This window comes from Balaenoptera borealis (genome assembly GCF_965194805.1).
Source record: "Balaenoptera borealis genome assembly, chromosome: 1".
NCBI classification, from domain to species: domain Eukaryota; kingdom Metazoa; phylum Chordata; class Mammalia; order Artiodactyla; family Balaenopteridae; genus Balaenoptera; species Balaenoptera borealis.
In genome coordinates this window covers 122,118,529-122,140,743 of record NC_138860.1, presented here as the reverse complement: position 1 = coordinate 122,140,743, position 22,215 = coordinate 122,118,529, and the positions used below count along the sequence as shown (strand labels likewise).

Below are 22,215 nucleotides of genomic sequence, written 5' to 3'. Positions count from 1 at the left end.
ACAACATAAATCAGAAATAGAAAAGTGGGCATGCTACTTAAACTTTCTGTTCTCAGCTTCTTCATCTAAATAATGAAAATAACAATTAGAACTATATTATGGGATTATTGTGAAAATAGATGATAAGATAATACATCATCAATTTCTCCTCTTTTTCTCTTAAGTGGACCATTCCCATTACGATATAAACATGCTGTAATTTCTCCTCTCTCAAAAAAAAAAAAAAAAAAAAAATTTACTCCATTTTCTGACCAGCTAAGGCTCCATTTCTTTTTTTCCCTTAGTTGCAAAACTCCCAGGTTAGTCTCCAGTTCCTTTCCTCCTATCTTAAACTTACATCAAGTAGGCTTCAAATTTCAGCACTCTATCAAAGATGTGCTTATCAAAGTCACAAATAGAATCCACACTGCTGATCCCGTGAACAATTCTAAGACTTTATCTTGATCTATTACAGCATTTGACAAAGTTGATACTTGTTCCCCTTTTTTTTACTTCAGGACATCACACTCACCTGAATTCTTTCCTGTATCACTATCACTCTTCAATTTCTTTTTTTTTGGTCCCTCCTCTTCTCCCCATTCTCTTAATATTGGAACACCTCAGGATCAAGTTTTGTTCTTTCTATCTGCCTACACACTTTCCCTTGTAAATCTCATAGTTTCATGACTTGAGATACCATCAGTTTGCCAGTGACTCCCAGATGTATATCTACAGAACTGTCCTCCAAACTACAGACTCATATATCCAATTGCCTACTTACAACTTTACCTGGACAGCCAACAGACATTCCAAATCCATCACATCCAAAACTGAACATCTGCTCTATTGACACCAGCTTTACCTACAGTTTTCCCCATCTTAATTACTGGAAACTCTTTCACTTGTTCAGGAAAAAAAAAATCTTGTCTTCCTTTACTTCTATTTTTACTTACATACTCCAACCAATTGCTGAGAAGGCTAATGGCTCTACCTTCAAAATAAATCTAGCACATGACTAGGTCTCACTACATACACTCCTATCATCCCAACTGAGCCATCCATGTCTCCAGCCTGGAATACTGTAAGAGCCCCCTAGGTGGTTTTCATGTCTTTACCTTTTCTACCTACAATCTAATCTCAACTCAGAAGCCACACTAATGCTTTTAAAACATGAGTCAGTTCTGTCACTTCTCAAGACCCCCAAATAGCTCCTCATTTCACTGACAGCAAAAGCTACAACTCTGGCTTGTCTGATTCCATCGCCTACTCTTCTTGCTTTCTCTAGTTCTGGAAGAGTGTGGTTGTAAAATAAAGAAGAAAGCAATGTTAAGGTACGCTATTATAATCATGTAGGTACCTGATATTCATAAATAAAAACCCATACAATCTTGCATTTAAAAAAATCCCATTTGGGCTTCCCTGGTGGTGCAGTGGTTGAGAGTCTGCCTGCCGGTGCAGGGGACACGGGTTCGAGCCCTGGTCTGGGAAGACTCCACATGCCGCGGAGCAACTGGGCCCGTGAGCCACAATTACTGAGCCTGCGCGTCTGGAGCCTGTGCTCCGCAACAAGAGAGGCTGCGATAGTGAGAGGCCCGCGCACCGCGATGAAGAGTGGCCCCCGCTCGCGGAAACTAGAGAAAGCCTTCGCACAGAAACGAAGACCCAACACAGCCAAAAATAAATAAATAAATTTATATTAAAAAAAAAAAAAACTAAGTAAAAAAATCCCATTAGCTCTCATTTATAGCAGGATAGTTTATTGAATAGGTAAATGTTTGAATAATAGCTTGCCTTTTTCTCTTATGCTAATTGCATCATAATACCTTTGGCAATTTGGGGGTCAATTTTAGCCTCCAAATAATTAGAAAGAAACTCAAAGTTGAAGACTGTAAAGTATATAAAGTGTAGGTAGTTTAGGTTTCTGGTCATAGCATATTTGAAGCGTATCACTGATATAACAGAACGAGAAAACTCTTAAAGCAAAGGGCTTATACTAGTTTTATTCTTTTTTCTTTCTCCCTCTCTTCCTTGTAGCCCTTGTAAATTGGAATAAGAGTTAGGGGCTTTGAAAATTCCGCTATTGATATAGTTACAAAAGCCTCCTCTTCCAAGTCGGGTTTAACACTTAATATAAAATACTTCCTTGGCATTTTGAATGCTGTGTACCCGTAAAAATTTACCAAAATTCTACCTCCCAAACATTTTTTTTTTCATAATTTATATTATCCCAGAACCCTAAACACTATATCCAACATACACAATCATCAGCAGGGTCTAAAAAAGTATCCCCAAATCACTTGTAATAGACAAAGGGAACAAGTCAAATGATGGAAGACAATTAGTGATGACATGTGAGTACAGAAGAAAGAAGAGATAGAAGGAAACACAGTAATATTTTTCTAATATGTTGTGCAAGTATCACTCCTATACTCTACTTAACCCTTATGATTTCAACCTAGAAAGAGTACCAAGAACAAATTGCATTACTAAGAATAACATTTCTTTTCTTCCCCTTTCTTGACCTGACTCTGGCCAGGTTTATGTCTAACAACTTATATTTACTAATTTTCCTCCATTGCTCCATAATGTTTTAACGCTAAAGATCTGGTGTAGCCCACTAAAATTAAAGCAGACATTTAAAATGACCTTTTGTTTTACGGAAATAAAAATCCCTTCCTTTACTGCTTTTGCTCAGCCAGGGATGAAATAAAATACCTCAAAAGCCAGCTCCAAGCTTCTTGGTTTTCAAAAATGGAAAGAACATTGTCAGTTAATTTCCTTAAAATTCTCCACACTTTATATACCACAGAAAGTCTTAATGTACCCCAAGGTTACATAGGTTTCAGTGTGAAAACCAATTATAGAGGAATTACAAATATCATTTGAACATATAATTCATTTTTTTCTGTGCAACTTTTAAATTGTCAATATTGTGTATTGCTTCTTCATTAACATATCAAATATGTTTCTATACTTTTAAGAGCTATTTACTAACATAATGTTAAAAATTGCATCTTTCATTTCATTAACATTAATAATTACAATAAGAATAGTTCACACTTATAGCACTAAATGTGCTAAGGACTGTTCTCATGCTAAATTTATTCTTTTTTCTTTTTTTAATGGTAAAACTCTTTACAACTGTAATACCCCATTTTGCTACATTTCCAGTTATCTGGATAGTATTTTTCTTCCCCTTTCCTTTCCTTTCTTCACCTCCTTCTCCTTTTCCTCCTCCTTCTTCTTTGATTAAATTTTTGCCTTCAAGTTATATGTGTTGTGAGTAAAGGGGTTGTCACATATGCTACTTTATAGGAAGTAAAATTTAGTAAAATCATGTGTTTTACTATCTTGCACTGAATATCATGACCTCAAAATTGTTAGAAATGTAAGTAATATAATTCAAAATTTTAAAGTTAGAGCGCATTATATAATTGATTTCATAAATTTTAAAGAATGTGTTTAATAAAGAAAAAATTGTATGCTTTTTGAGTCAGCGTCTTCTTTCAAAGGACTGTTTATTTTGTATAAAGTAGAATGGTTTAAAATTGAAGGATGAAACTAATTCTGTTGATATATTTTTATTTTATTATTATTTATTTTTTATCAACAGAACTATCTTTATCCTTCAATTTTAAACCATTCCCTATTCAATTTTATATTAAAATTAGCACTGCTGACTTACTGTTTTATCTTTTATATCTGAAATATCTTCACCCATGCCCACTACCCTTTTGTTAAATATTGTAACTGAGTTTTGGGAGTAGGTCTCATATTGTAGCTTTAAAAAAATCTTTTAAGAAAATATATGAAAAATTAATGTCTTCTATAATATGCCTTACCTAATCATTTTTAATAATTTAGGGTCTTCTTATCTTCTAGTTTTGTCTATTTTGTACAGTAATATGCATTGTATAAATATTTCAATTGATATAGGCATTTTAAGATCTGTTATACCTATTGTCATAATATTCTCTAGTTTTATTTATTTGTTTTCTCCATACTTTATCATCACTTTCTATACTTTTTTTTAAATTAATTAATTAATTTATTTATTTTTGGCTGTGTTGGATCTTCGTTTCTGTGCGAGGGCTTTCTCTAGTTGCGGCGAGTGGGGGCCACTCTTCATCGCAGTGTGCGGGCCTCTCACTATCGCGGCCTCTATTGTTGCGGAGCACAGGCTCCAGATGCACAGGCTCAGTAGTTGTGGCTCACAGGCCTAGTTGCTCCGCAGCATGTGGGATATTCCCAGACCAGGGCTCAAACCCGTGTCCCCTGCATTGGCAGGCAGATTCTCAACCACTGCGCCACCAGGGAAGCCTCTATACTTTCTTTTTATATAGATTACAGGTTTCGTTTTGATATTTTATAGTTATTTGGTAGCAGATAACCAAAAGTAAGAACTAAAAATAATTTTTTATACTTTTAATTTCTCTTTCTCCTTTCATGTCAACTTTTTCTACTTTGTAAATGTAATCTGGGGTCATAGAGTAAGATTTTTATTCATAAAAATTAATCACAAAGGGCCTCCCTGGTGGCACAGTGGTTGAGAATCTGCCTGCCGATGCAGGGGACACGGGTTCGAGCCCTGGTCTGGGAAGATCCCACATGCCGCGGAGCAACTGGGCCGGTGAGCCACAACTACTGAGCCTGCGAGTCTGGAGCCTGTGCCCCACAACAGGAGGGGCCGTGATAGTGAAAGGCCCGTGCACCGCGATGAAGAGTGGCCCCCGCACCGCGATGAAGAGTGGCCCCTGCTAGCCGCAACTAGAGAAAGCCCTCACACGAAGCGAAGACCCAACACAGCCAAAAATAAATAAATAAATAAAGTAGCTATTAAAAAAAAAAAATCACAAGAATTTTTATTTGCTTACATTTTGTTACCATATTTACAATATTTTATACTTAACTCTATTTCTTTAACTGAAAGCAATGCTGCCACACCTTCCTTTACTTTTATAGAAAAAACATTACCTGATCTTGAGTTTTTATTTTTAATCTTCTTCCCATTAGCTGAAATATATCTTCAAAAAACTTTTTTTCAGTAAGGGAATAGAAGCAATGTGTTTTATGGATTCTCAGTTATTTGAGATTATCTTCCTATTTCATTACTATAGGAACAACATCTTGATTGTATATTTGAGTTTATCCCTTGATTTTCTGTGGAAAATAATTGATTTACTTTAAATATTCTTAATCTCCCAAGAGAACTCTAAAATTAAGATTTTTGCTTCTGTATATATAACATTTGTCTTTTCCTTTTGCTTGCATATATTTAGAATACTTTTCTTTGTACTTTAAAGTCTAAATAGTTATCTGATAATATCTAAATAAGAGTTTGATTTATTTATTTTGACAATTGACTAATTAATTTGAAATTTCAGAAAAGTTTTTTCTTTTTAACATCTTACTGGATTATAATTGCTTTACAATGGTGTGTTAGTTTCTGCAACATAAAGTGAATCAGCTATACATATACATATATCCCCATATCTCTTCCCTCTTGTGTCTCCCTCCCTCCCACCCTCCCTATCCCACCCCTCTAGGTGGTCACAAAGCACCGAGCTGATCTCCCTGTGCTATGTGGTTGCTTCCCACTAGCTATCTATTTTACGTTTGGTAGTGTATATATGTCCATGCCACTCTCTCACTTTGTCCCAGCTTACCCTTCCCCCTCCCCGTGTCCTCAAGTCCATTCTCTAGTAGGTCTGTGTTCAGAAAAGTTTTATCTCATGAAAGTTTTCTTTAATAATTTAATTCTTTCAGTATTGCTTCTCTTAGTTTTATTCTGATTTCTTCTTCAGGAACATTAGTTTTCACAGACTGGAGTTATTTAGTCAATTCTTCCTTTTCTTATCTATTACTTTTTTTCTATTATTTTCATATTTTTCTTCTCCTTCCTATATATTGGGAGGTGTGAAATCACAATTTTGGTAAGATCATTTTCACTCACCTCAAATATGCAGTTGAATTTTTATTGGATTTCTGGATCCTTTCACTGGATTTTTTTTTTTTTATTGTTGCTGTTGTCAGCCTAATTCAGTATAATTTTAAATAGTTTTTTTTTCTTTCTTTAAACCTATAAAGACATTTCTTTCATTGAATTTGAAAAGTGCAGAATACAAAAGCTCTTTTCTAAAAATGGTTATTTAAAACACATAGAAACATGAAAATTTCTTTACATATTCTGGATAACATTTGATTACTGTGTCCAACAGAAATATTTATAGAAGACATTTTTTTGGTTTTTTTTTTTTTATTTGTATATGAAGAAAATGAGATCTATCTAAATTCAGCATGTTTCTATAGAATATATTATGCTTGCATTATCACCATTTTGCCCTTCTTTCTCTCATGTTTGCACTTTCCTCTGGCTCTCTTTGTCTCTCTCCTCCTAGAGTGGTTCAGTCAGACCTAAAGTCAAATTCCAACTTAATCACTCGTTAGTTTTAGTTTCCTCAGTCCCCTCACCTGTACAATGAAGATACTATTCTTCCTATCTTTAGTGTAACTGTGACAATGACAATAGAATGAAAGTGGCTAGTACATTGCCTGAGATAGTGTACCCTCAAGAGTTAAAAAAAAATTAAACCACACAGGAATTGTAATTAATAATATTAACAATTATTATTATGATTAAAATACATAACACTATTAATAAGGTTATTACTAAAATATATTTGCACTATACTATGCTTGTTAATCTTCAAACAGATGAAAAAAGAAAATGGTTAATGGATAAAGGGTAAAGATAGTTAACCCTGTTTGGGTCAGAGGTTTTCATCAGTGGGAATTTGGAATGGAGAGTCAGTATCTCTGATCAGTGACACTTATGTCTCAGTGAATAAGAATAAATCAAATCTTATTTAAGTGGTAGACCTTATTGCTCTACATAATCCAGAATATTAGTTATTGCTCCAACCACATCAATGTTGGAACTAGTGAATATTTGCACCACATGTTGATAATTGGCCCTCTTTTCACTATTTTCCAGCACTTTAGCATATTTTTGTTCTTATATTTGATTTCATGGGTTTTTACTGTGCAACCTTTTAGGTATTACCAATCTCCTGTCACGTTAACAAAAAAGTACCATTCTGAATTTTAATTATGTTTTCCTCCTTCAGGGAAATATAGTTGTTTCTGCAACATAGGCAAAATTTAGGTGTGTGAAAAACTATGATTTTCATCTAATTGGTCAATATTACACCAATATATCAGTTGCTCAACTCCTACAAATACATTTATTTAACATAGAATACTCATTCAGGTACAACATTTGACACATTTTACAACTGAAAATATTTATATATGGTTTTGACTATAGTCAGCTAATATATAGCAACATATTCAGGTTTTTAAAAGAAAGAATGGCCTTGGAATTTATTTTTTGTAATGTCCACAATAAACAACACCACCTTACTTGATAGAACCCTCACTCAAATTATAGATGGTTTAGAGATTGAGCTTTCCTAAGAGTGAAGTAATGCCACAATTTTCCATAGTTTCCATTATTATTTAAGATGGCTTTTTACATGCTTTAATAAAAGATTTTTTGTTGAGTATTATTACTTGCAGTTAAAATCTTATGCATTTGTCATCATTGCAATTTTCGTTTCATTAAATTATATATCCGCATTAAAATAATTTATATTATGACTAAATATCTCAAGAAGAAAAGAACAATGAGATATGATAAAGTATGTCTTCTCTTTTGCCTCTTTCTCTTAGTGAATCACAGTGGTAATTATTCAGAAGGGAATTTAAGATAAATTGTTATAGGACTATTCATTAATTTTTTTTTAGATAATTAGTAGAAATTCTGTCATCTTTATGAGAGGTTTGCTTGGCCATTATGAATTCAAGATGATAATGACATCCAAATGAAATACTTATTTTTGCAGGATTTAAAAGATTAAAGGTGGTATAATCATGTTTAATTGACTGTCTCTTGCCATGAAATATTAAGTAAAGGATGATTTTATTTCTGAAATAGTATTTTATATAAGAAGAGTTGAGAAGACCAATGTGTCTCCAGAAAAAAACCATAAGCACCTTCAAGAATTATATTCTATTTCTACTTCTAATATGAAGGGTAACCATTGATTAAATAAAATGTAACACTCGTTAGAGGCTTCTGAATTGTCTGTCTCCACCAGTGAGAATAAAAGATCAATAGGAATAAAGATCAACATTTTTAAAAATTTTAAAACCATTCGATCTTAAATCTGAATCAGAAATAACGGTATGAATTTATGGTTGATTTCTTAGAAAAAACAACCAGCAAAATTGATCCTAGTTTTGTCCACTGAAAGGGTAGTCATGTAACAATGAATACTCCCAGCACCTGTAATGTGGTCTCTTAATACCACTTTCAACAAAGGAACCAGGGATTCCTGGAGAAACAGGTCACCTCAGACTTGTGAGAATTCCATGAGTCTGAAAACTCCTATTTTACCAAAAAAGAAAGGGAGCTCTAGGGCCTTTTTAAAGAGTCCTAGAAGTTAACTTTAAAAACAGAACAATTTAACCATCAAAAAGAGCAAAGACTGTAATGTATTTAAACATATCAAATATGTTTAAACTCCTAAGTTTAAAATGATACTGAAAAGAAAAAAAATACTTTACCTTGGGTTCCCTGTCTCAAGGAATCAACTCCTTATTCTGCAAACACAAATATAGGGTACGAACCAAGCATCTCACCTATCTTTCCTAAACAAACTTTTTTTTCATGAAAACAGACTAATTGATAGGAAAAGTTGTTCTTTACAAAAGAATTCTATAAAATGCAGAAGTAATGAAAGAATCAAAACATTACTATTTTATAACAACAAATAAATGAATGGATTCTAGGCAACAATCATCAATGACTGCTAAAACCATGAAGAAAGTCCAGTGGGGAACTTTATAATGAATGGATTAAGCTGAAAACATTTGAATCCACTGATCAGTATGAACACTGTTGAAAGACAATATGTCTCCCAGCATAATGCAACAAGAAGTATACAGTATCAATTATAAATTAGATATGGAAAAAAAAGGAGGAAGGGGAACAGGCACTTTTGATTCTTTTGTTCATGACCATATCCCCACACATATAATTATACCTGACATATAATAGACACTGAATAAGTATTTATTGAATAAATGGAAGGATGGATGGTAAATGATTGATTAACTGAATGTAGGTAGAGGGCAATGTTAGAACTATAAACACAAAGTCATTTACTTTTTGTCATGGATGACTTTATGCAAGTCACAACATCTTACATCAAGCAAATAAAAAAAACTTCAGAATAAGTGTGTAAATAAAAGGGCTAAATAGAGAGTTTGTTAATCTCTCATGTACTTTTGTTTGTTCTTTAGACGTAGTCCTAATTCTCTCAATGAAATTGATAAAGGATTCATTTTTTTACTTAAAATTTTTTATTATTAATACTTTTTAACATATTGCAGTATTACAGATATATATTATTTACATTTTCCTTCTCCCCATCGGGGATCTCGTATTGACGTCTTAGAGAAACCTACTTGTCCCCAAAACATTCCCATTTTCAGTATTTTGTTGAAGATCCCCTACAGTAAATTGCGAAGTTGCTCAAAGTTGACTCCAGGCAATGTAAGAACGCTACACCTTCCAAGCGACTTGGTAAAATCTAAAAACTCCATATCTCCTGAAGGAAAACCACATCAGACATATTATTCTGTGTTATTGTGGGGTTTGTTCTAATTCAACTTGAGGTCGAAAAGAATGTATCATGTCCCAAACACTTGCTGTTATTTTCCTCTAATATTAATTCTAGACCCAATGTAAGCAAAATTAGATTGATTAATATAATTGAAATCACATAAAATTTGACATATTTTATGTGCAGTACATATTTCATTACTATATGGTTCTAGGTCACATTTGCATACAGCCATAATCTTTGATGATTCTGTTGCTGGAACACTGACATAATTTTAGAATTTTAGAATTTAGAATTTAGAAATAATTTTAGAATTTAGAAATCATTTTAGAATTTAGAAATAATTTTAGAATTAAAGTGATTGTTTCATCATACCACATTGAAGACCTATTCTTAATTTTCATGATTCATATTTACTATAATATTGTCTTGCCAATGTTATGTTTATATTGGCAAAGATTAAAATCAACATTTCAATTGCTTATGAAAAAGTTGGCTTCAGCTTTTCTGTTTTTTGTCTTAAAATTTAAAAATATTTATCTAATATATATATTTATAACTGAATCACTGTGCTGTACACCTGAAATTAACAAGACATTGTAAATCAACTATACTTCAATTTAAAAAAATTAACTTTAACTGAATATATGTATATATCAAACTGAAATGTATAAGTGAAAGAATACAAAAATATATTTTGCTTCAGTCCTTACCCATTATAGGTCATACAGGTCATAACACTATGTACTAGGTACAAGAAGAATAATAAAGTTAAAAGAGGATAAATATGTTTCCTTTGATTATAAATTAATAAACACAAGAACCAGGAATTGAATTGAGGCATATTTGCCTCTAAACTGTACATATATATCTATATATCTATATATTCCCTAAACTATATCTCACATTGCCCATTTCATTGACAATTGATGACCCAAACTGATATTTTAGTCCCTCAATCTTGCCAGCCACCATCTTGATTTCAGTGTGTCTGGGTCAGGAGTGTTAATCCCTGCCTTCACAGTCTGTAGCACTTCTCATCCTAGAGAGGCCTTCCTCCACACAACTAAACCTTGGTCTTCCTGCGCCAGTACAACCTATCATAATACTCTGTTTATTTCATTTATAGCACTTCCCACAATTTGTAGTTTATAACTCCTTATTTATTGTCCTCCTCCCCCACTGAACTAAAAATCTCAGCAGAGAAAGGCTCATATAGATTTCTTCACCATTGTCGCTCAGTACCTTGCACAGAAACATCTGAAGAGTTTCCGAAATAATTAATGAAAGGCTGAAATCTCTCCTGATATTTTGCGTATTCGTTTAAATTTAAGGAACCATGGAAATTATGTAAACAATTCCATTTCCATCTAAATATCAAATATTAGAAAGCTTGGAACTTGTTGTGTTTTTTTAGGCCCAGGTCTATACATGCCATGTAGATTCTCGTAAATGCTTATTGAATGATTGAATAAATTGCTATAAATAAATAAACAGCTGTAAAAAGGCTGACTAGGGCATGGTTAAAAGATAGGAACTCAGGATAAATCTCAAATTAGAGTTGTGACATATTAATTAAAAACTACCACTGTGATGGTGTATGCTAGCCTTGATGGTTTTCAAATTCATAGTACTTAAACAATTCAATAAGGCAGGTACATTGTGCATTGGCTCTACCCTATATACTATTGCACTTCCTTTTCCTATGACTTTGCACTTAGATGAATATTCCTCAAATATGTTTCTGAGTGGGTCTGCTTAAGAGACCAGAGTACAAACTGCCATGGAGAGACAAACCAAAATGAAGTCTATGGCATTTCTCATTACGCCTGTTGCCTGATTTCCATTAGGCCTGTTGCCTCTCTCCCATTAGGCCCACTGCCTGGTTTTCATGAGTTGCACTGCCTAAGATTCATTGGGCCTGTTGCCTGACTTTTATTAGGTACACTACCTGATTTTTATTAGGCCTAATGCCTGATTTCTTTTGGACCTTTGGCACATGGGGCCAGCGCTTACTGTCACGGCTGGTCCATTGGCTGGACTGTCTTTCCCCAAATTAGTGATAACCAGAACTCACAAGTTCCTGATGCCTGATGAGAGGCACAAGAGATATTTTCACAACAAAAGCATTTTGAAACCTAGGCTTTTTTGCTCCCTCATCCATTAGAATTCATTAGCTTTTTTGGTTTGAAGTTGATGTAACATTACCTTTTTCAAATCAGTACATGCCACATAAAACAAACTTGCTGCAGAATGAATAAATTAAAAGAGGATGCCGTTAATTTGAATTCATTTGAATTGGAACAAAAATAATTTAAATGATGTTATTAGGTTAATTAAATATTTTATTTTCTACTACATTTATTTATTATGCATTGTGAAATCAGTGACCTTTGTCACAATGTCTCTTTTATAATTACAAAAGATAATATAGTTTAGTGTCATTAATTCATTTACATGCAAACTAGATTGATACAGTTAAGCCATTTCAGTCCAAACTCAATGTATCTATAAATAGAAAATAGTATATTAAACAGATAAACGCCTATGCTTTTCTTGAGATGTCATTCTATGTAATTTACATATATGCAGCCAGAAACAAAATAGTTTTTCACTTCACAAAAGAAAACTTTTTAACACTCTTAATGTTTTAAGTACAATTTTGTAGATTTAAACATTAAAAAAACTCTCTTTGAAATATGAAGGAAAACATATATTTTGTTCAATTGGTATGCTCCATATATTAGCCAATAAAGTTGATATAATTTTTATCATAGTAGTATACGTATCTTTCATAAATAAATGAATTTAGGTTATTAACTTCTGTTTACTAATGTCATAACAAGCAGTACTGACACACTTAGAAAAGGCTTTGAATTCAAAGTCACATTTTCAAATTGTTTAAAGTTATTGACTACTGAATAAAGTTAAATAATAATATTGAAAATTTGAAAGTTGTCCACTGGAAAAATTATTGTCATTTATTCTTATCAAGGGAACATTAACATTTCCTTGACAATCTCTGAGATTCTACTTTTCATGAAATTTCAATGAATAAAATGTTTTTATTTACTTAATATGTATTGGATGCAATAAATATAATAAATTATATGTATTTTGTGTTTGTAAGTTAAAAAAAATACATTACCATGAATTCTGATTCAGGATCAACAACTAGCTCTGAATTCCTTTTTAATGCACATGTGAATTATCTTCTATTTTAGTCCAGGCAACATGGTGAGATACCATCTTCTAATTTCCAAATGTTATTCTCAAATATTTTAGGCAGTGTGCTGACAGAACAGAGGGGGTATATTAAATAGTAGATGTTCGTCTGATGAGATCTGGGGGCACAATCTATGTTCAAAAACCCATGTCTTATACACTCACTACTAAATCTGTCCTAGACCGTGAGAGCTTTGATCTTGAGTTTGTCACTTTATTAATCACTTACGTGTGGGAAGCTGACAGCCAATAATAGTCTCTCTTGACAGTAGTGTTTAGATAAACTGTTCATTAAACATTTGGCCCAGGAATTATGACAGAAATATAGGTTTGAAAGACATATTTTGACGAAATGCTTTATTGGGGAGATTCATACATCACCCATGTCCACATGCATTGATTTATTTCTTGTCAAAACATTAGCTTGCCAACATATAGTCACAGACTTCTCTGGATTAAGTCATATTTAAGTACTCTTGAAAAATAAGCACTCTCCTTAAAATTCTTCTGGGAAGGAAATGCTAAAAATGGGGTAATCATCTACCCATGTTAACTTTGACACCCACATTGAACTACATATTGTACACTTCATGGTCTTGTTGATTTAAAGAGGACAATCTGGAATAATTAGACCCCTTTATTTATTTATAAAGAGCTTAAAGAGACCAAACCACATTCCTTTAAAACGCCTTCACCCTGGACAGACAAGTGCAATTAGTTTTATTTGCTTTTGGAAAATATGTGTCCTCAAGAATGTGGACATGGTGTTCCTGTTTGGTGTTCCTGTTTCATTTTTTCTATGTCTATAGTACTGCAGCAGATCAAATTTTATTTTTGTGAAATTTAGCACTTAACTCCAAAATAATTGAGATATGAAAATAATTCTGAAAATCAATAGTAAGAGGAGAAGTGTTTCTCACTCTACAGTTTAATTCTAATAGTAAAGGGCTTGTTAACATCAAGCCCCCCACCCATCATTTCTTAGGGAGACTTCCCTTTTGTTTAATTTATTCATTAGTTTTAAAATATTGGTCACAGCACCATGTTCAGGAAAGTTGGTAGCTGGGCCAGGAAATCCTTTGTGCCAGTCAGCCATCAAAATCAAAGGTCAAATCAATTGTTTGAAATGCCAACTAGCAGAGATTAGACAATGTGGTTACAAGGTGGCCCCATCATCTCCACGTGCACCTTGTTAGGTCTAATTCCATTGAAAGGCATGTTATTCATAGTTAATCTAAAGCAGCTGAGAGCATGGATCATCCTACAAGGCTTTTCACCTGTTTCTAACTCTTAGGGAATTATTTCGGGATGTAGACATAAAGATATACAACTTTTTAAAAAATAAGAAGGGGAGAAAAAGAAAAGAAAATTCAAGACTAATATATCTGCTTAGACTTCCAGAAGTCGGAGATAGACTGCAGTTTTTAACAAAAGCATTCCTCTGTCACTCTGCTTAACACATGGAAGTGGAACTTCAACCTCAAACTAAGCTCATGGCCAGATGGCTTTGAAAAATGGGGTTGTTACATATTTTTTGCTGCTGGGATATTTTGAAGCATTGATTGAAGAAAGTAATTCTATTATGATTTTTTATGTGTCAAGTGTATTGAATAAAATGCATGCAATAAATTATTCCATCTCCTCACCCCCTTTTCCAAAGTCTGAATTTCCATAGAACATATCCCAGGTTGTCTTTTTTTTTCTTTTTTTTTTTTCATATTTCCAAGTTTGCCTGTCTGCCCCTTCCTACTATGTATTGGTGACTCCACCTCTCATCAAATCATGTATGGAGTCCTTTCCTCCTTCTGTGTCTTGGTCATTGTTATCTCAAACTTTGCCCCAGCCAGGATTTCCTATTTACATTATTCAACTTGACTTGTACCCTTCACCACATTACTGACATCTCTGTCCACTGCCAGTTTGTAATGGAAAATATATCCAAACCCTTTCTGTCAAAGGTTTCAAAAAGCCTGAGAAATGTTCTGGCAAAAAAAAAGAAGGCAAATAAAATCACAACTCGTCTTTCTTGTTAGTTATTTCATGCACTTTTTTTTTCTCCTCTAAGATTTAAATAAGCTTACCATCAATATATTCCAGTTACTGAAAATCTTTATTCCTTCCATGAATATTTCTTTTTCATTTTGTAACATTTCTTGCTATCTTCTGGGAGAGGAAGCTCTTTCTTGGTTTAACCAGATAGTAAGTTAAAAATCCCTTTTTAACAGCTCATGCTCTCATGAGTATCTGTTTTCTCTTCTCAACCTCCATTGCTTATAGTTTCTCAAGAGTATATTGTTTGTGATTTTACATCAGTTTGTGAATAGTGGTCAGTGTCTGATCCACACTGACTCTTTCTAACTTTCTAAATAATTCTCAGATTCCCTTTTCAATTTTGACCAGAGCTGTTTGGAAATGTTGACAGATGTTTTGGTATAAGCACAATAGTCATTCAATAACAGCCCCAAATTCAGCAAATATTTGTTATCCACTGTTGTCAGGCTTTATGATAGATGCTGAGTGAATGATAAATAACATAGAAGATAGTATCTTTGCAGTGAAGGGGCTCATAATTTTCAAGGAAAAACAAGACAACCCAGTAGGAATCCTTGAAAATCCTAAGTGTATTATACAGATATTCATGTTCAAAATAATATTTATAGATACCCATCAGTTATTTAATAGTCCATAAAGTGAAATTACACCTACTTGGAAAAAATGTATTTTCTACAGTCTTATTTTACATGGATGAGTCAGTGTTACATCCATGGGGTGTTCCTGCATATCACCCTCTCACCAGAATCTCCTTCAGGATGTCATAAGTAAGCAAGCGATCTGAAAAATTCTCTTGATTCCCTCAACTCCAGAAAACTAGATAACTTCAGGTATCATGAGTTAGACAGTTTGACCAGTTAAAACTCAGTTTGTGTAAAAAACACAAGTGTGGTTTTGAGAACTTAGAACCTACCAAATGTTTTATAGTTTGGGGAATATTATTATATTATATAATTTATAATATTATAATATATAATATTATTATATTAATATTAATATTAATATAAAATCTTCATGTACTTTGATCCATAGTGCATACTTTGATTGTCCCACAGTTCCTGATTCCATGTACAAGTCATGTCTTTTTGCTGCCATTTTAACAGCTTCAAATTCACCCCCTTTAATATGAGGCACAGTAGTGTCCATACTGTAATCAACATGTGGCTTAAACATCGTTCTGTAAAGACTTGATTCATGGTGTTCAAGGCATTCAGTGAAAGCTCTTCACAGTAGTTGGCTTCAGTTATAACTTTAATATTGTCTTTTGAGTATGTTTTTTTTTTTTTTTTATTAAAAGAAAAAAATGAAAGAAAAATATGTCATTGAGGTTGATTGTAACGGCCAGCTGTTATGATCTCAATGGAAGTATTAGAGCCCCTGCCTAAGGTGCACTGAAGAGTGCCAAGCCTCATAGCAGCTCAGCTCATCCTAAAAAGCACCGTGGCCTGGAGTGAAAGCTTCAATTTAAAAATCTCCCAGAGACCCATTATTTGCAAATCATTGACATAACAAACTGGAACAACCCTGGTCCTCCTTGTCAATGCATGCTTAGGGAGCTTTTCAATCCACAGAACCTTGTATGCTCAATAACTTTCCGTACTAAAAATCCTTATGAAATTTCTGAAGAAAATGAGTAACTGCGCATGAGCCAGAATCCCCTTTAAATGTTAAAAGAGAAAATTACAATCGACTAGTCTGGTCAGTGGTATCATATATGGCAGGAGATACACATAAGTCAAAAGTTAGTTTTCATGTTACCATATTGCATAAAATAAAGCCAACTGGTTATTCAATTTTCTAACAATAAAAAGCATCTGAAACATCTCTGCTGACACTCCCTCCCCTTGTCTTCCTGCTAAGATCTTAAAAATAAACTAATGGCTTTCCATCTAAACTTGAGGAGAGGAAAATATCACTCTAGAGTGTCAACCTTTCTGCCAAGTTTAACCACAAAGAGAATTTTCACAGCCTAGGCGCTGACTTTCAAAATAAAAGATTTATAGTACAAACATAGTAATAGGTTTAACTGTTAGTAGCCATGGCAGGGATATTATTCTTCAAAGAAGGACACATATGGGTTTGAGTCCTTAATATTTTAATACATGGCACTGGCTAGCTATCTACAGAAAGGTAATTTGGTTGAATATTATTTTATTACTAGAGCTGATGTTACTTCTATGTGTGGTGTCATTGGGAGTCCTCTCTGAAATTTGCAAATAGGAGATATATATCCTTTTGGATGACAGTACTGTTGAAGGTATCACCAGAAAATAGAAACTTAGGGCCACAGAGGGGAAAATAAGTAGTCTGTTAGATTGCTAGGGACTGGGGAAAATGGAATAGAGAAACCCCAAGAAATGTAACCAAAATGACTGAAGAAAACGTCAGGTTTCAAAAGGAAATGCCACGGGATATTACGAGAAAGAGGTGTTGACTTGAATTCCAAAAATATCTCTTCTTGTACCAACAATGGGCCCATATTCTTATCCACACATGGTAATGGATTTTTCTCTCCCAAAAATTCTGCTAGGTTTGAGTTATTATCCCAGTGTTAACAATTAAGAACTGAAACTCTGAAACTATGAAATAAATGATTTGCTCACAGTTATATCTATCACCAAGTGGCCAAGTTTTGATTTCATATCAAGTCTCTCGGCTTTAGTCCTTTTTTTAATAAACCATTTCAATGTATATAAAACATTAATTCCTGTGTTAGTACAATAATTACAGGATTAAATTATTATTTTATTATTATTTCTGCTATTGTTTTATTTTTGTCTTGTTAGCACGTATGGATTTTTTAAAGATTTTCATACCTACTATCTCCTTTTAGCACCTAAACAGACCACACAGAAGATAAGTTAGAAATTTCTATCTCCATTTATAGAGAAATCCTAGTGACAGGTGGGATAAGTCATTCATCAAGTATTGTATATAGATTTTGGTTTCCTAGCTCTGAGCTCTTTTCATTGGGATAGTAAAAGACAAGAATATAGATTACACATCCATAACTATAGATAGCACAGATGGTATAGTGGTTCTCATTGGGAGTTAGTTTTCCTCCCAGGGGATACTTGGTAATGTCTAGAGAAATTGTTGTCTCCTCTTGGAGTAAAGAGGATGCCAGTGATATCTAGAAGGTAAAGACCATGGATGCCACTAAGCCTCCTACAATGCACAGTACAGTACAGCCCTTTATTAACAACTGTCTGGCTCCAAATCTCAGTTGTGTCAAGGTTGAGAAATCTTGCTATAAAAGGTATAAAAGGGAATTCCCTGGTGGTCTGATGGTTAGGACTCCACACTTCCACTGCAGGGGGCACTGGTTTGATCCCTGGTGGGGGAACTAAGATCCTGCAAACCGCGTGGTGTGGCAAAAACAACAAAACAAAAACAAACAAACAAACAAAAGCTCTTAAAAGGTATAAAAGCTATGTATACAGCTAATATTGCTATAGATGTAGATATAATTATAGACAGACATGGATTTAGACATAGATGATATATAGAACTACATCTTAGGTATTTGTTCTGGTTCCTCTGAAAGATGTAATCAACCTTACTATAAATTTATATATTTTACTGGTTTATATATTTTACTAGGACTAACGTTTCTCCTTATTCTTTCTTTCTTCTTTTTTTTCTCCTGCTTTATGGAGATATAATTGATGTATAACATTGTGTGGGTTTAAGGTGTGCAATGTGATGATTTGACATATATATATATATATATATATATATCTCAAAATGATTACCACAATAAAGTTAGTTAACACCTCCATTTTTTTAACATTTTTTTTTGTGGTGAGAAAGATCTACTCTTTTAGCAACTTTCAAGTGTACAATACAATATTAACTACAGTCATCATGCTGTACATTAGATTCCCAGAATTTACTCATCTTTTAACTAGAAGTTTGTACCCTTTGACCACCTTCACCCATTTCCCCCATGCCCTCACCTCTGGCAACCACCAATTTACTCTCTGTTTCTATGATTTTGGATTTTTTAGATTCCAAATATAAATGAGATCATACACTATTTGTCTTACTCTGTCTGACTTATTTCACTTAGCCTAATGCTCTCCACGATCATTCATATTGTCACAAATTGCAGGATTTCCTTTCTTCATACGTGAATAAGATTCCATTATATATGTGTATATGTTATGTATATATGTGTGGGTGTGTGTGTGTGTATTAGGTCAAGGTTCCTAATTTGTTTTTCAAATTTCTCATATTTACTTGAGCTACTGTTTCTAATACTGTATGCTAAAATCATAAACAAGATTGTGAATTTGCTATTTTTTTATCTTTTTTTTTTCTTAGTAGAAATCAGAAAATATAATTAGAATATACTATAACTTTTGTATATTTCTGGTATTCCATTCCTTTTATTATTTTTGCTTGTCCATTTTATTGCTTTAAATAATACTTTACTTGTGAGTAACATTATTAGGGCAGATTTCTTTTTCTCAGTGTTTACCAGGTATTTGTATTTTCATTTCTTAATTTTCACTCTTTCAGGGGAAGAGGGTTCTTTTAGTGGAAATCAAGTACATAGCATAGAGCTTGATCCTGTTTTTTTTAACCAATCAGATAATTTTGGTCTTTTAATAAATAAGTTTAATAGTTTACCTTATTTTTAGTTGAACACAGGGATTTTCTGTAATTACTATTTTGTGCTTTCAGTCTATATCCTTTTTATTTCCTCCTCAACCTCCTCTTCTTTCTCCTCCTCTTATTCTTTCCTGTCTTCTCATGGAGTTGATAAGGTTATCTTTAATACTCCCCCTTTGTTTCCTTCAACTGTTTGGAACATTGTATTTCTGGTGTTTTAGTGAATAACTTAAATTTTTAAAATACTAAACACTTCTTAACAGCATCTAAAATTGAAAATACCACACATGCAGTCACTGGGCCAGCAGGTGGCTTCCTGCTTGTCCTCAAGCTTCCCAAGTCCCCTAGAGTCCATACAGCTGTAGTGCTGGGCCACATTCTAGTTCATAGCTCCAAGCCTCAAGTTCTGGTCCCAGTTGACATGGTGCTCCATTGGTTCTCAGTATTCAACACATGCCGATTTCCCAGTACCATCGTATTATTCTAGGCTTAAAACTAAGGAGATATGTGGCTTTAGCCTTGTTTTCTGTTTCATTTCTAGTCAGGATTGAGGAGGATGCATTATAGCATGAATTCCTTGTGCCATCTTCCTTAATTTTCCCAACTTTTTTTTTTAATACGACTTAGGTAAATAAGGTTGATGTTGATCTTTTAGCAAAACTAATTTACATTTAGTTTAATATAAGGAATGACGAGAGGCCAAGGCTGAGGTTGAGGCACATAACAATTGTTCATGAATCACTTGCATTCTTAATAGTAGCCAAGGAAAGGATAGGGACACTCAAGGAGCTATTACACAGTTGTAGAGTGATAAGCAATTGTCCCTGGGAATGGGAAAGAAGAAGAAGAAATAATGTGGCATGCAGTCACCTTCTACTGAATGGAGAAATAAATCAATAGATTATTTGGAACCAAGGAGAGAATGTAGTAATGGACAGCAACAAATAATTTTCTTTCCTTTTAAAGTAATTTTACATGTCAAATTATTACTATAGTATTCCCACTTTGAGAAAGTAGCTTTGTTTTTGAACCAGAAGGGTCTGTGAATCATTTTGATATGTTCCATTTGATTTGTTATATGTGACGGTTCAATTTATGTAACTCTTTGTAAAATAAACGTATGAACTGCATTTGGTTTACAAAAAAACATGTAAATGTGAGGCCCCTTATTTAAGGGAATATTCTTTTCTTTCAAATTTTCAGAAAGAAAGTGAGGTGAGAATTAGAAGGGAGAAGTCTTGAGAAAATTTTCCATGTGAAGAGTCTGGATCTTATCAATTTCACAGCCCAGGAAAGTTCCTCACATTTGGGAGTTATACTTTATTATTGAGTTGAAACAAACAGTGAGAAGTTAGATCACATTACAGAATATAAGATATTTTAAAACATTTTCCCATGCTTAAGACCACATTTTCCTCCCTAAAATTATAAAATGAATTTCATGCTCACAAAAATGGCAAACTGATTGCCCATGAGAAATCTGCTTTCTATTTGTTTAACGGGTCTAATATAACCAGCTATATCTCTGCTTCCTTACATAGAAACACCTTCCTGTGTTGGATTCGAGCAAATTCAGAGTGTGAGCTTAAACAAAACATATGATTAATTATCAGAAACTGCTACCCATTCACGGGAGGATGTGTTCAACATGATAATAGTATAGGTGGTATAGCAGGAGTCAGTGAATTTTTTTTGCAAAGGGCCAGATAGCAAATAATTTTTGCTTTGTGGGCCACACGGTCTCTGTTGCATCTACTCAACTCTGCCATTGTAACATGAAAGCAGCCAGAGACGATAAACATAAATAAATAGGCAGGGCTGTGTTCTGACAAAACTTTATTTACAAAATAAATCAGGTGCCAGGCTTATTTACAAAATCAGGTGGCAGGCTGGATTTGTAGCAAAGGGCATACTTTGCTGACCCTTGTGTTATAGCTCCGATGGACCACAAAATAAGGCATTATGTGTCTTCAGGCAGATAAGTTTATCATTACACCATTCCACTTGCTATGTGACTGGTAAAATACAGCTATGAGAACCCAGTTTTCCTGCCTTCTAATACAAATACTAGGACATTACCAAGTCATGATATCCAATTGCTACCAATTTAAGAAATATCCAGAAGGTAATAATTTTTAAACCATTCATACTATGTCCCCTGTGACCTTTAAAATATTATCTTCACCACTTTCTATTTAAAATTTCCCCTTTATCCAGACTTATAGAGCCTGAAATAATGTGGAAAACTGGCAATATTATGGTACATTTTACTGATGGGGGAAACCAATACATATAATTTAAGTCCATAAGTGACTAAAATTGTCCTTAAATTTCATAGTTTGCCTATCTACATACCCCAAATGCACAGAATAATTGCCAACTTTATTTTGTGCTTACTACATCATGTATTTTATACGTTTCAAAGCAAGGTAGAGAATCCACATAGTTATTAAAAAAAAATTAAGTCTACCAAACCACAGTAGAGTGTTAGATTAAAGAATTACATGGATTCATCTCTCAACAATAAAGACATCACCACAAATTGTTGTGTGCAAATGTTTGACCCGAGTGCATAAGAAAATATTTAAAATGCCAGCTTCACTATATAGCATCAAAGTCCCGGGAAAGTTGAGCATATGCAGCAAAAAAACAG

The 22,215-nt window shown here is 33.6% G+C and overlaps 1 long non-coding RNA gene across 1 annotated transcript in view; it reads right to left on the bottom strand.

The window, feature by feature from the left end:
* Positions 1–12,993, bottom strand: part of LOC309611588 — a 242,378-nt gene extending 229,385 nt beyond the window's left edge. The window contains exon 1 of the long non-coding RNA XR_014234611.1: positions 3,995–12,993. This is a non-coding gene — a long non-coding RNA (uncharacterized lncRNA). The remainder of the gene's footprint in view (positions 1–3,994) is intronic.
* Between the last annotated feature and the right edge of the window lie 9,222 nt (positions 12,994–22,215).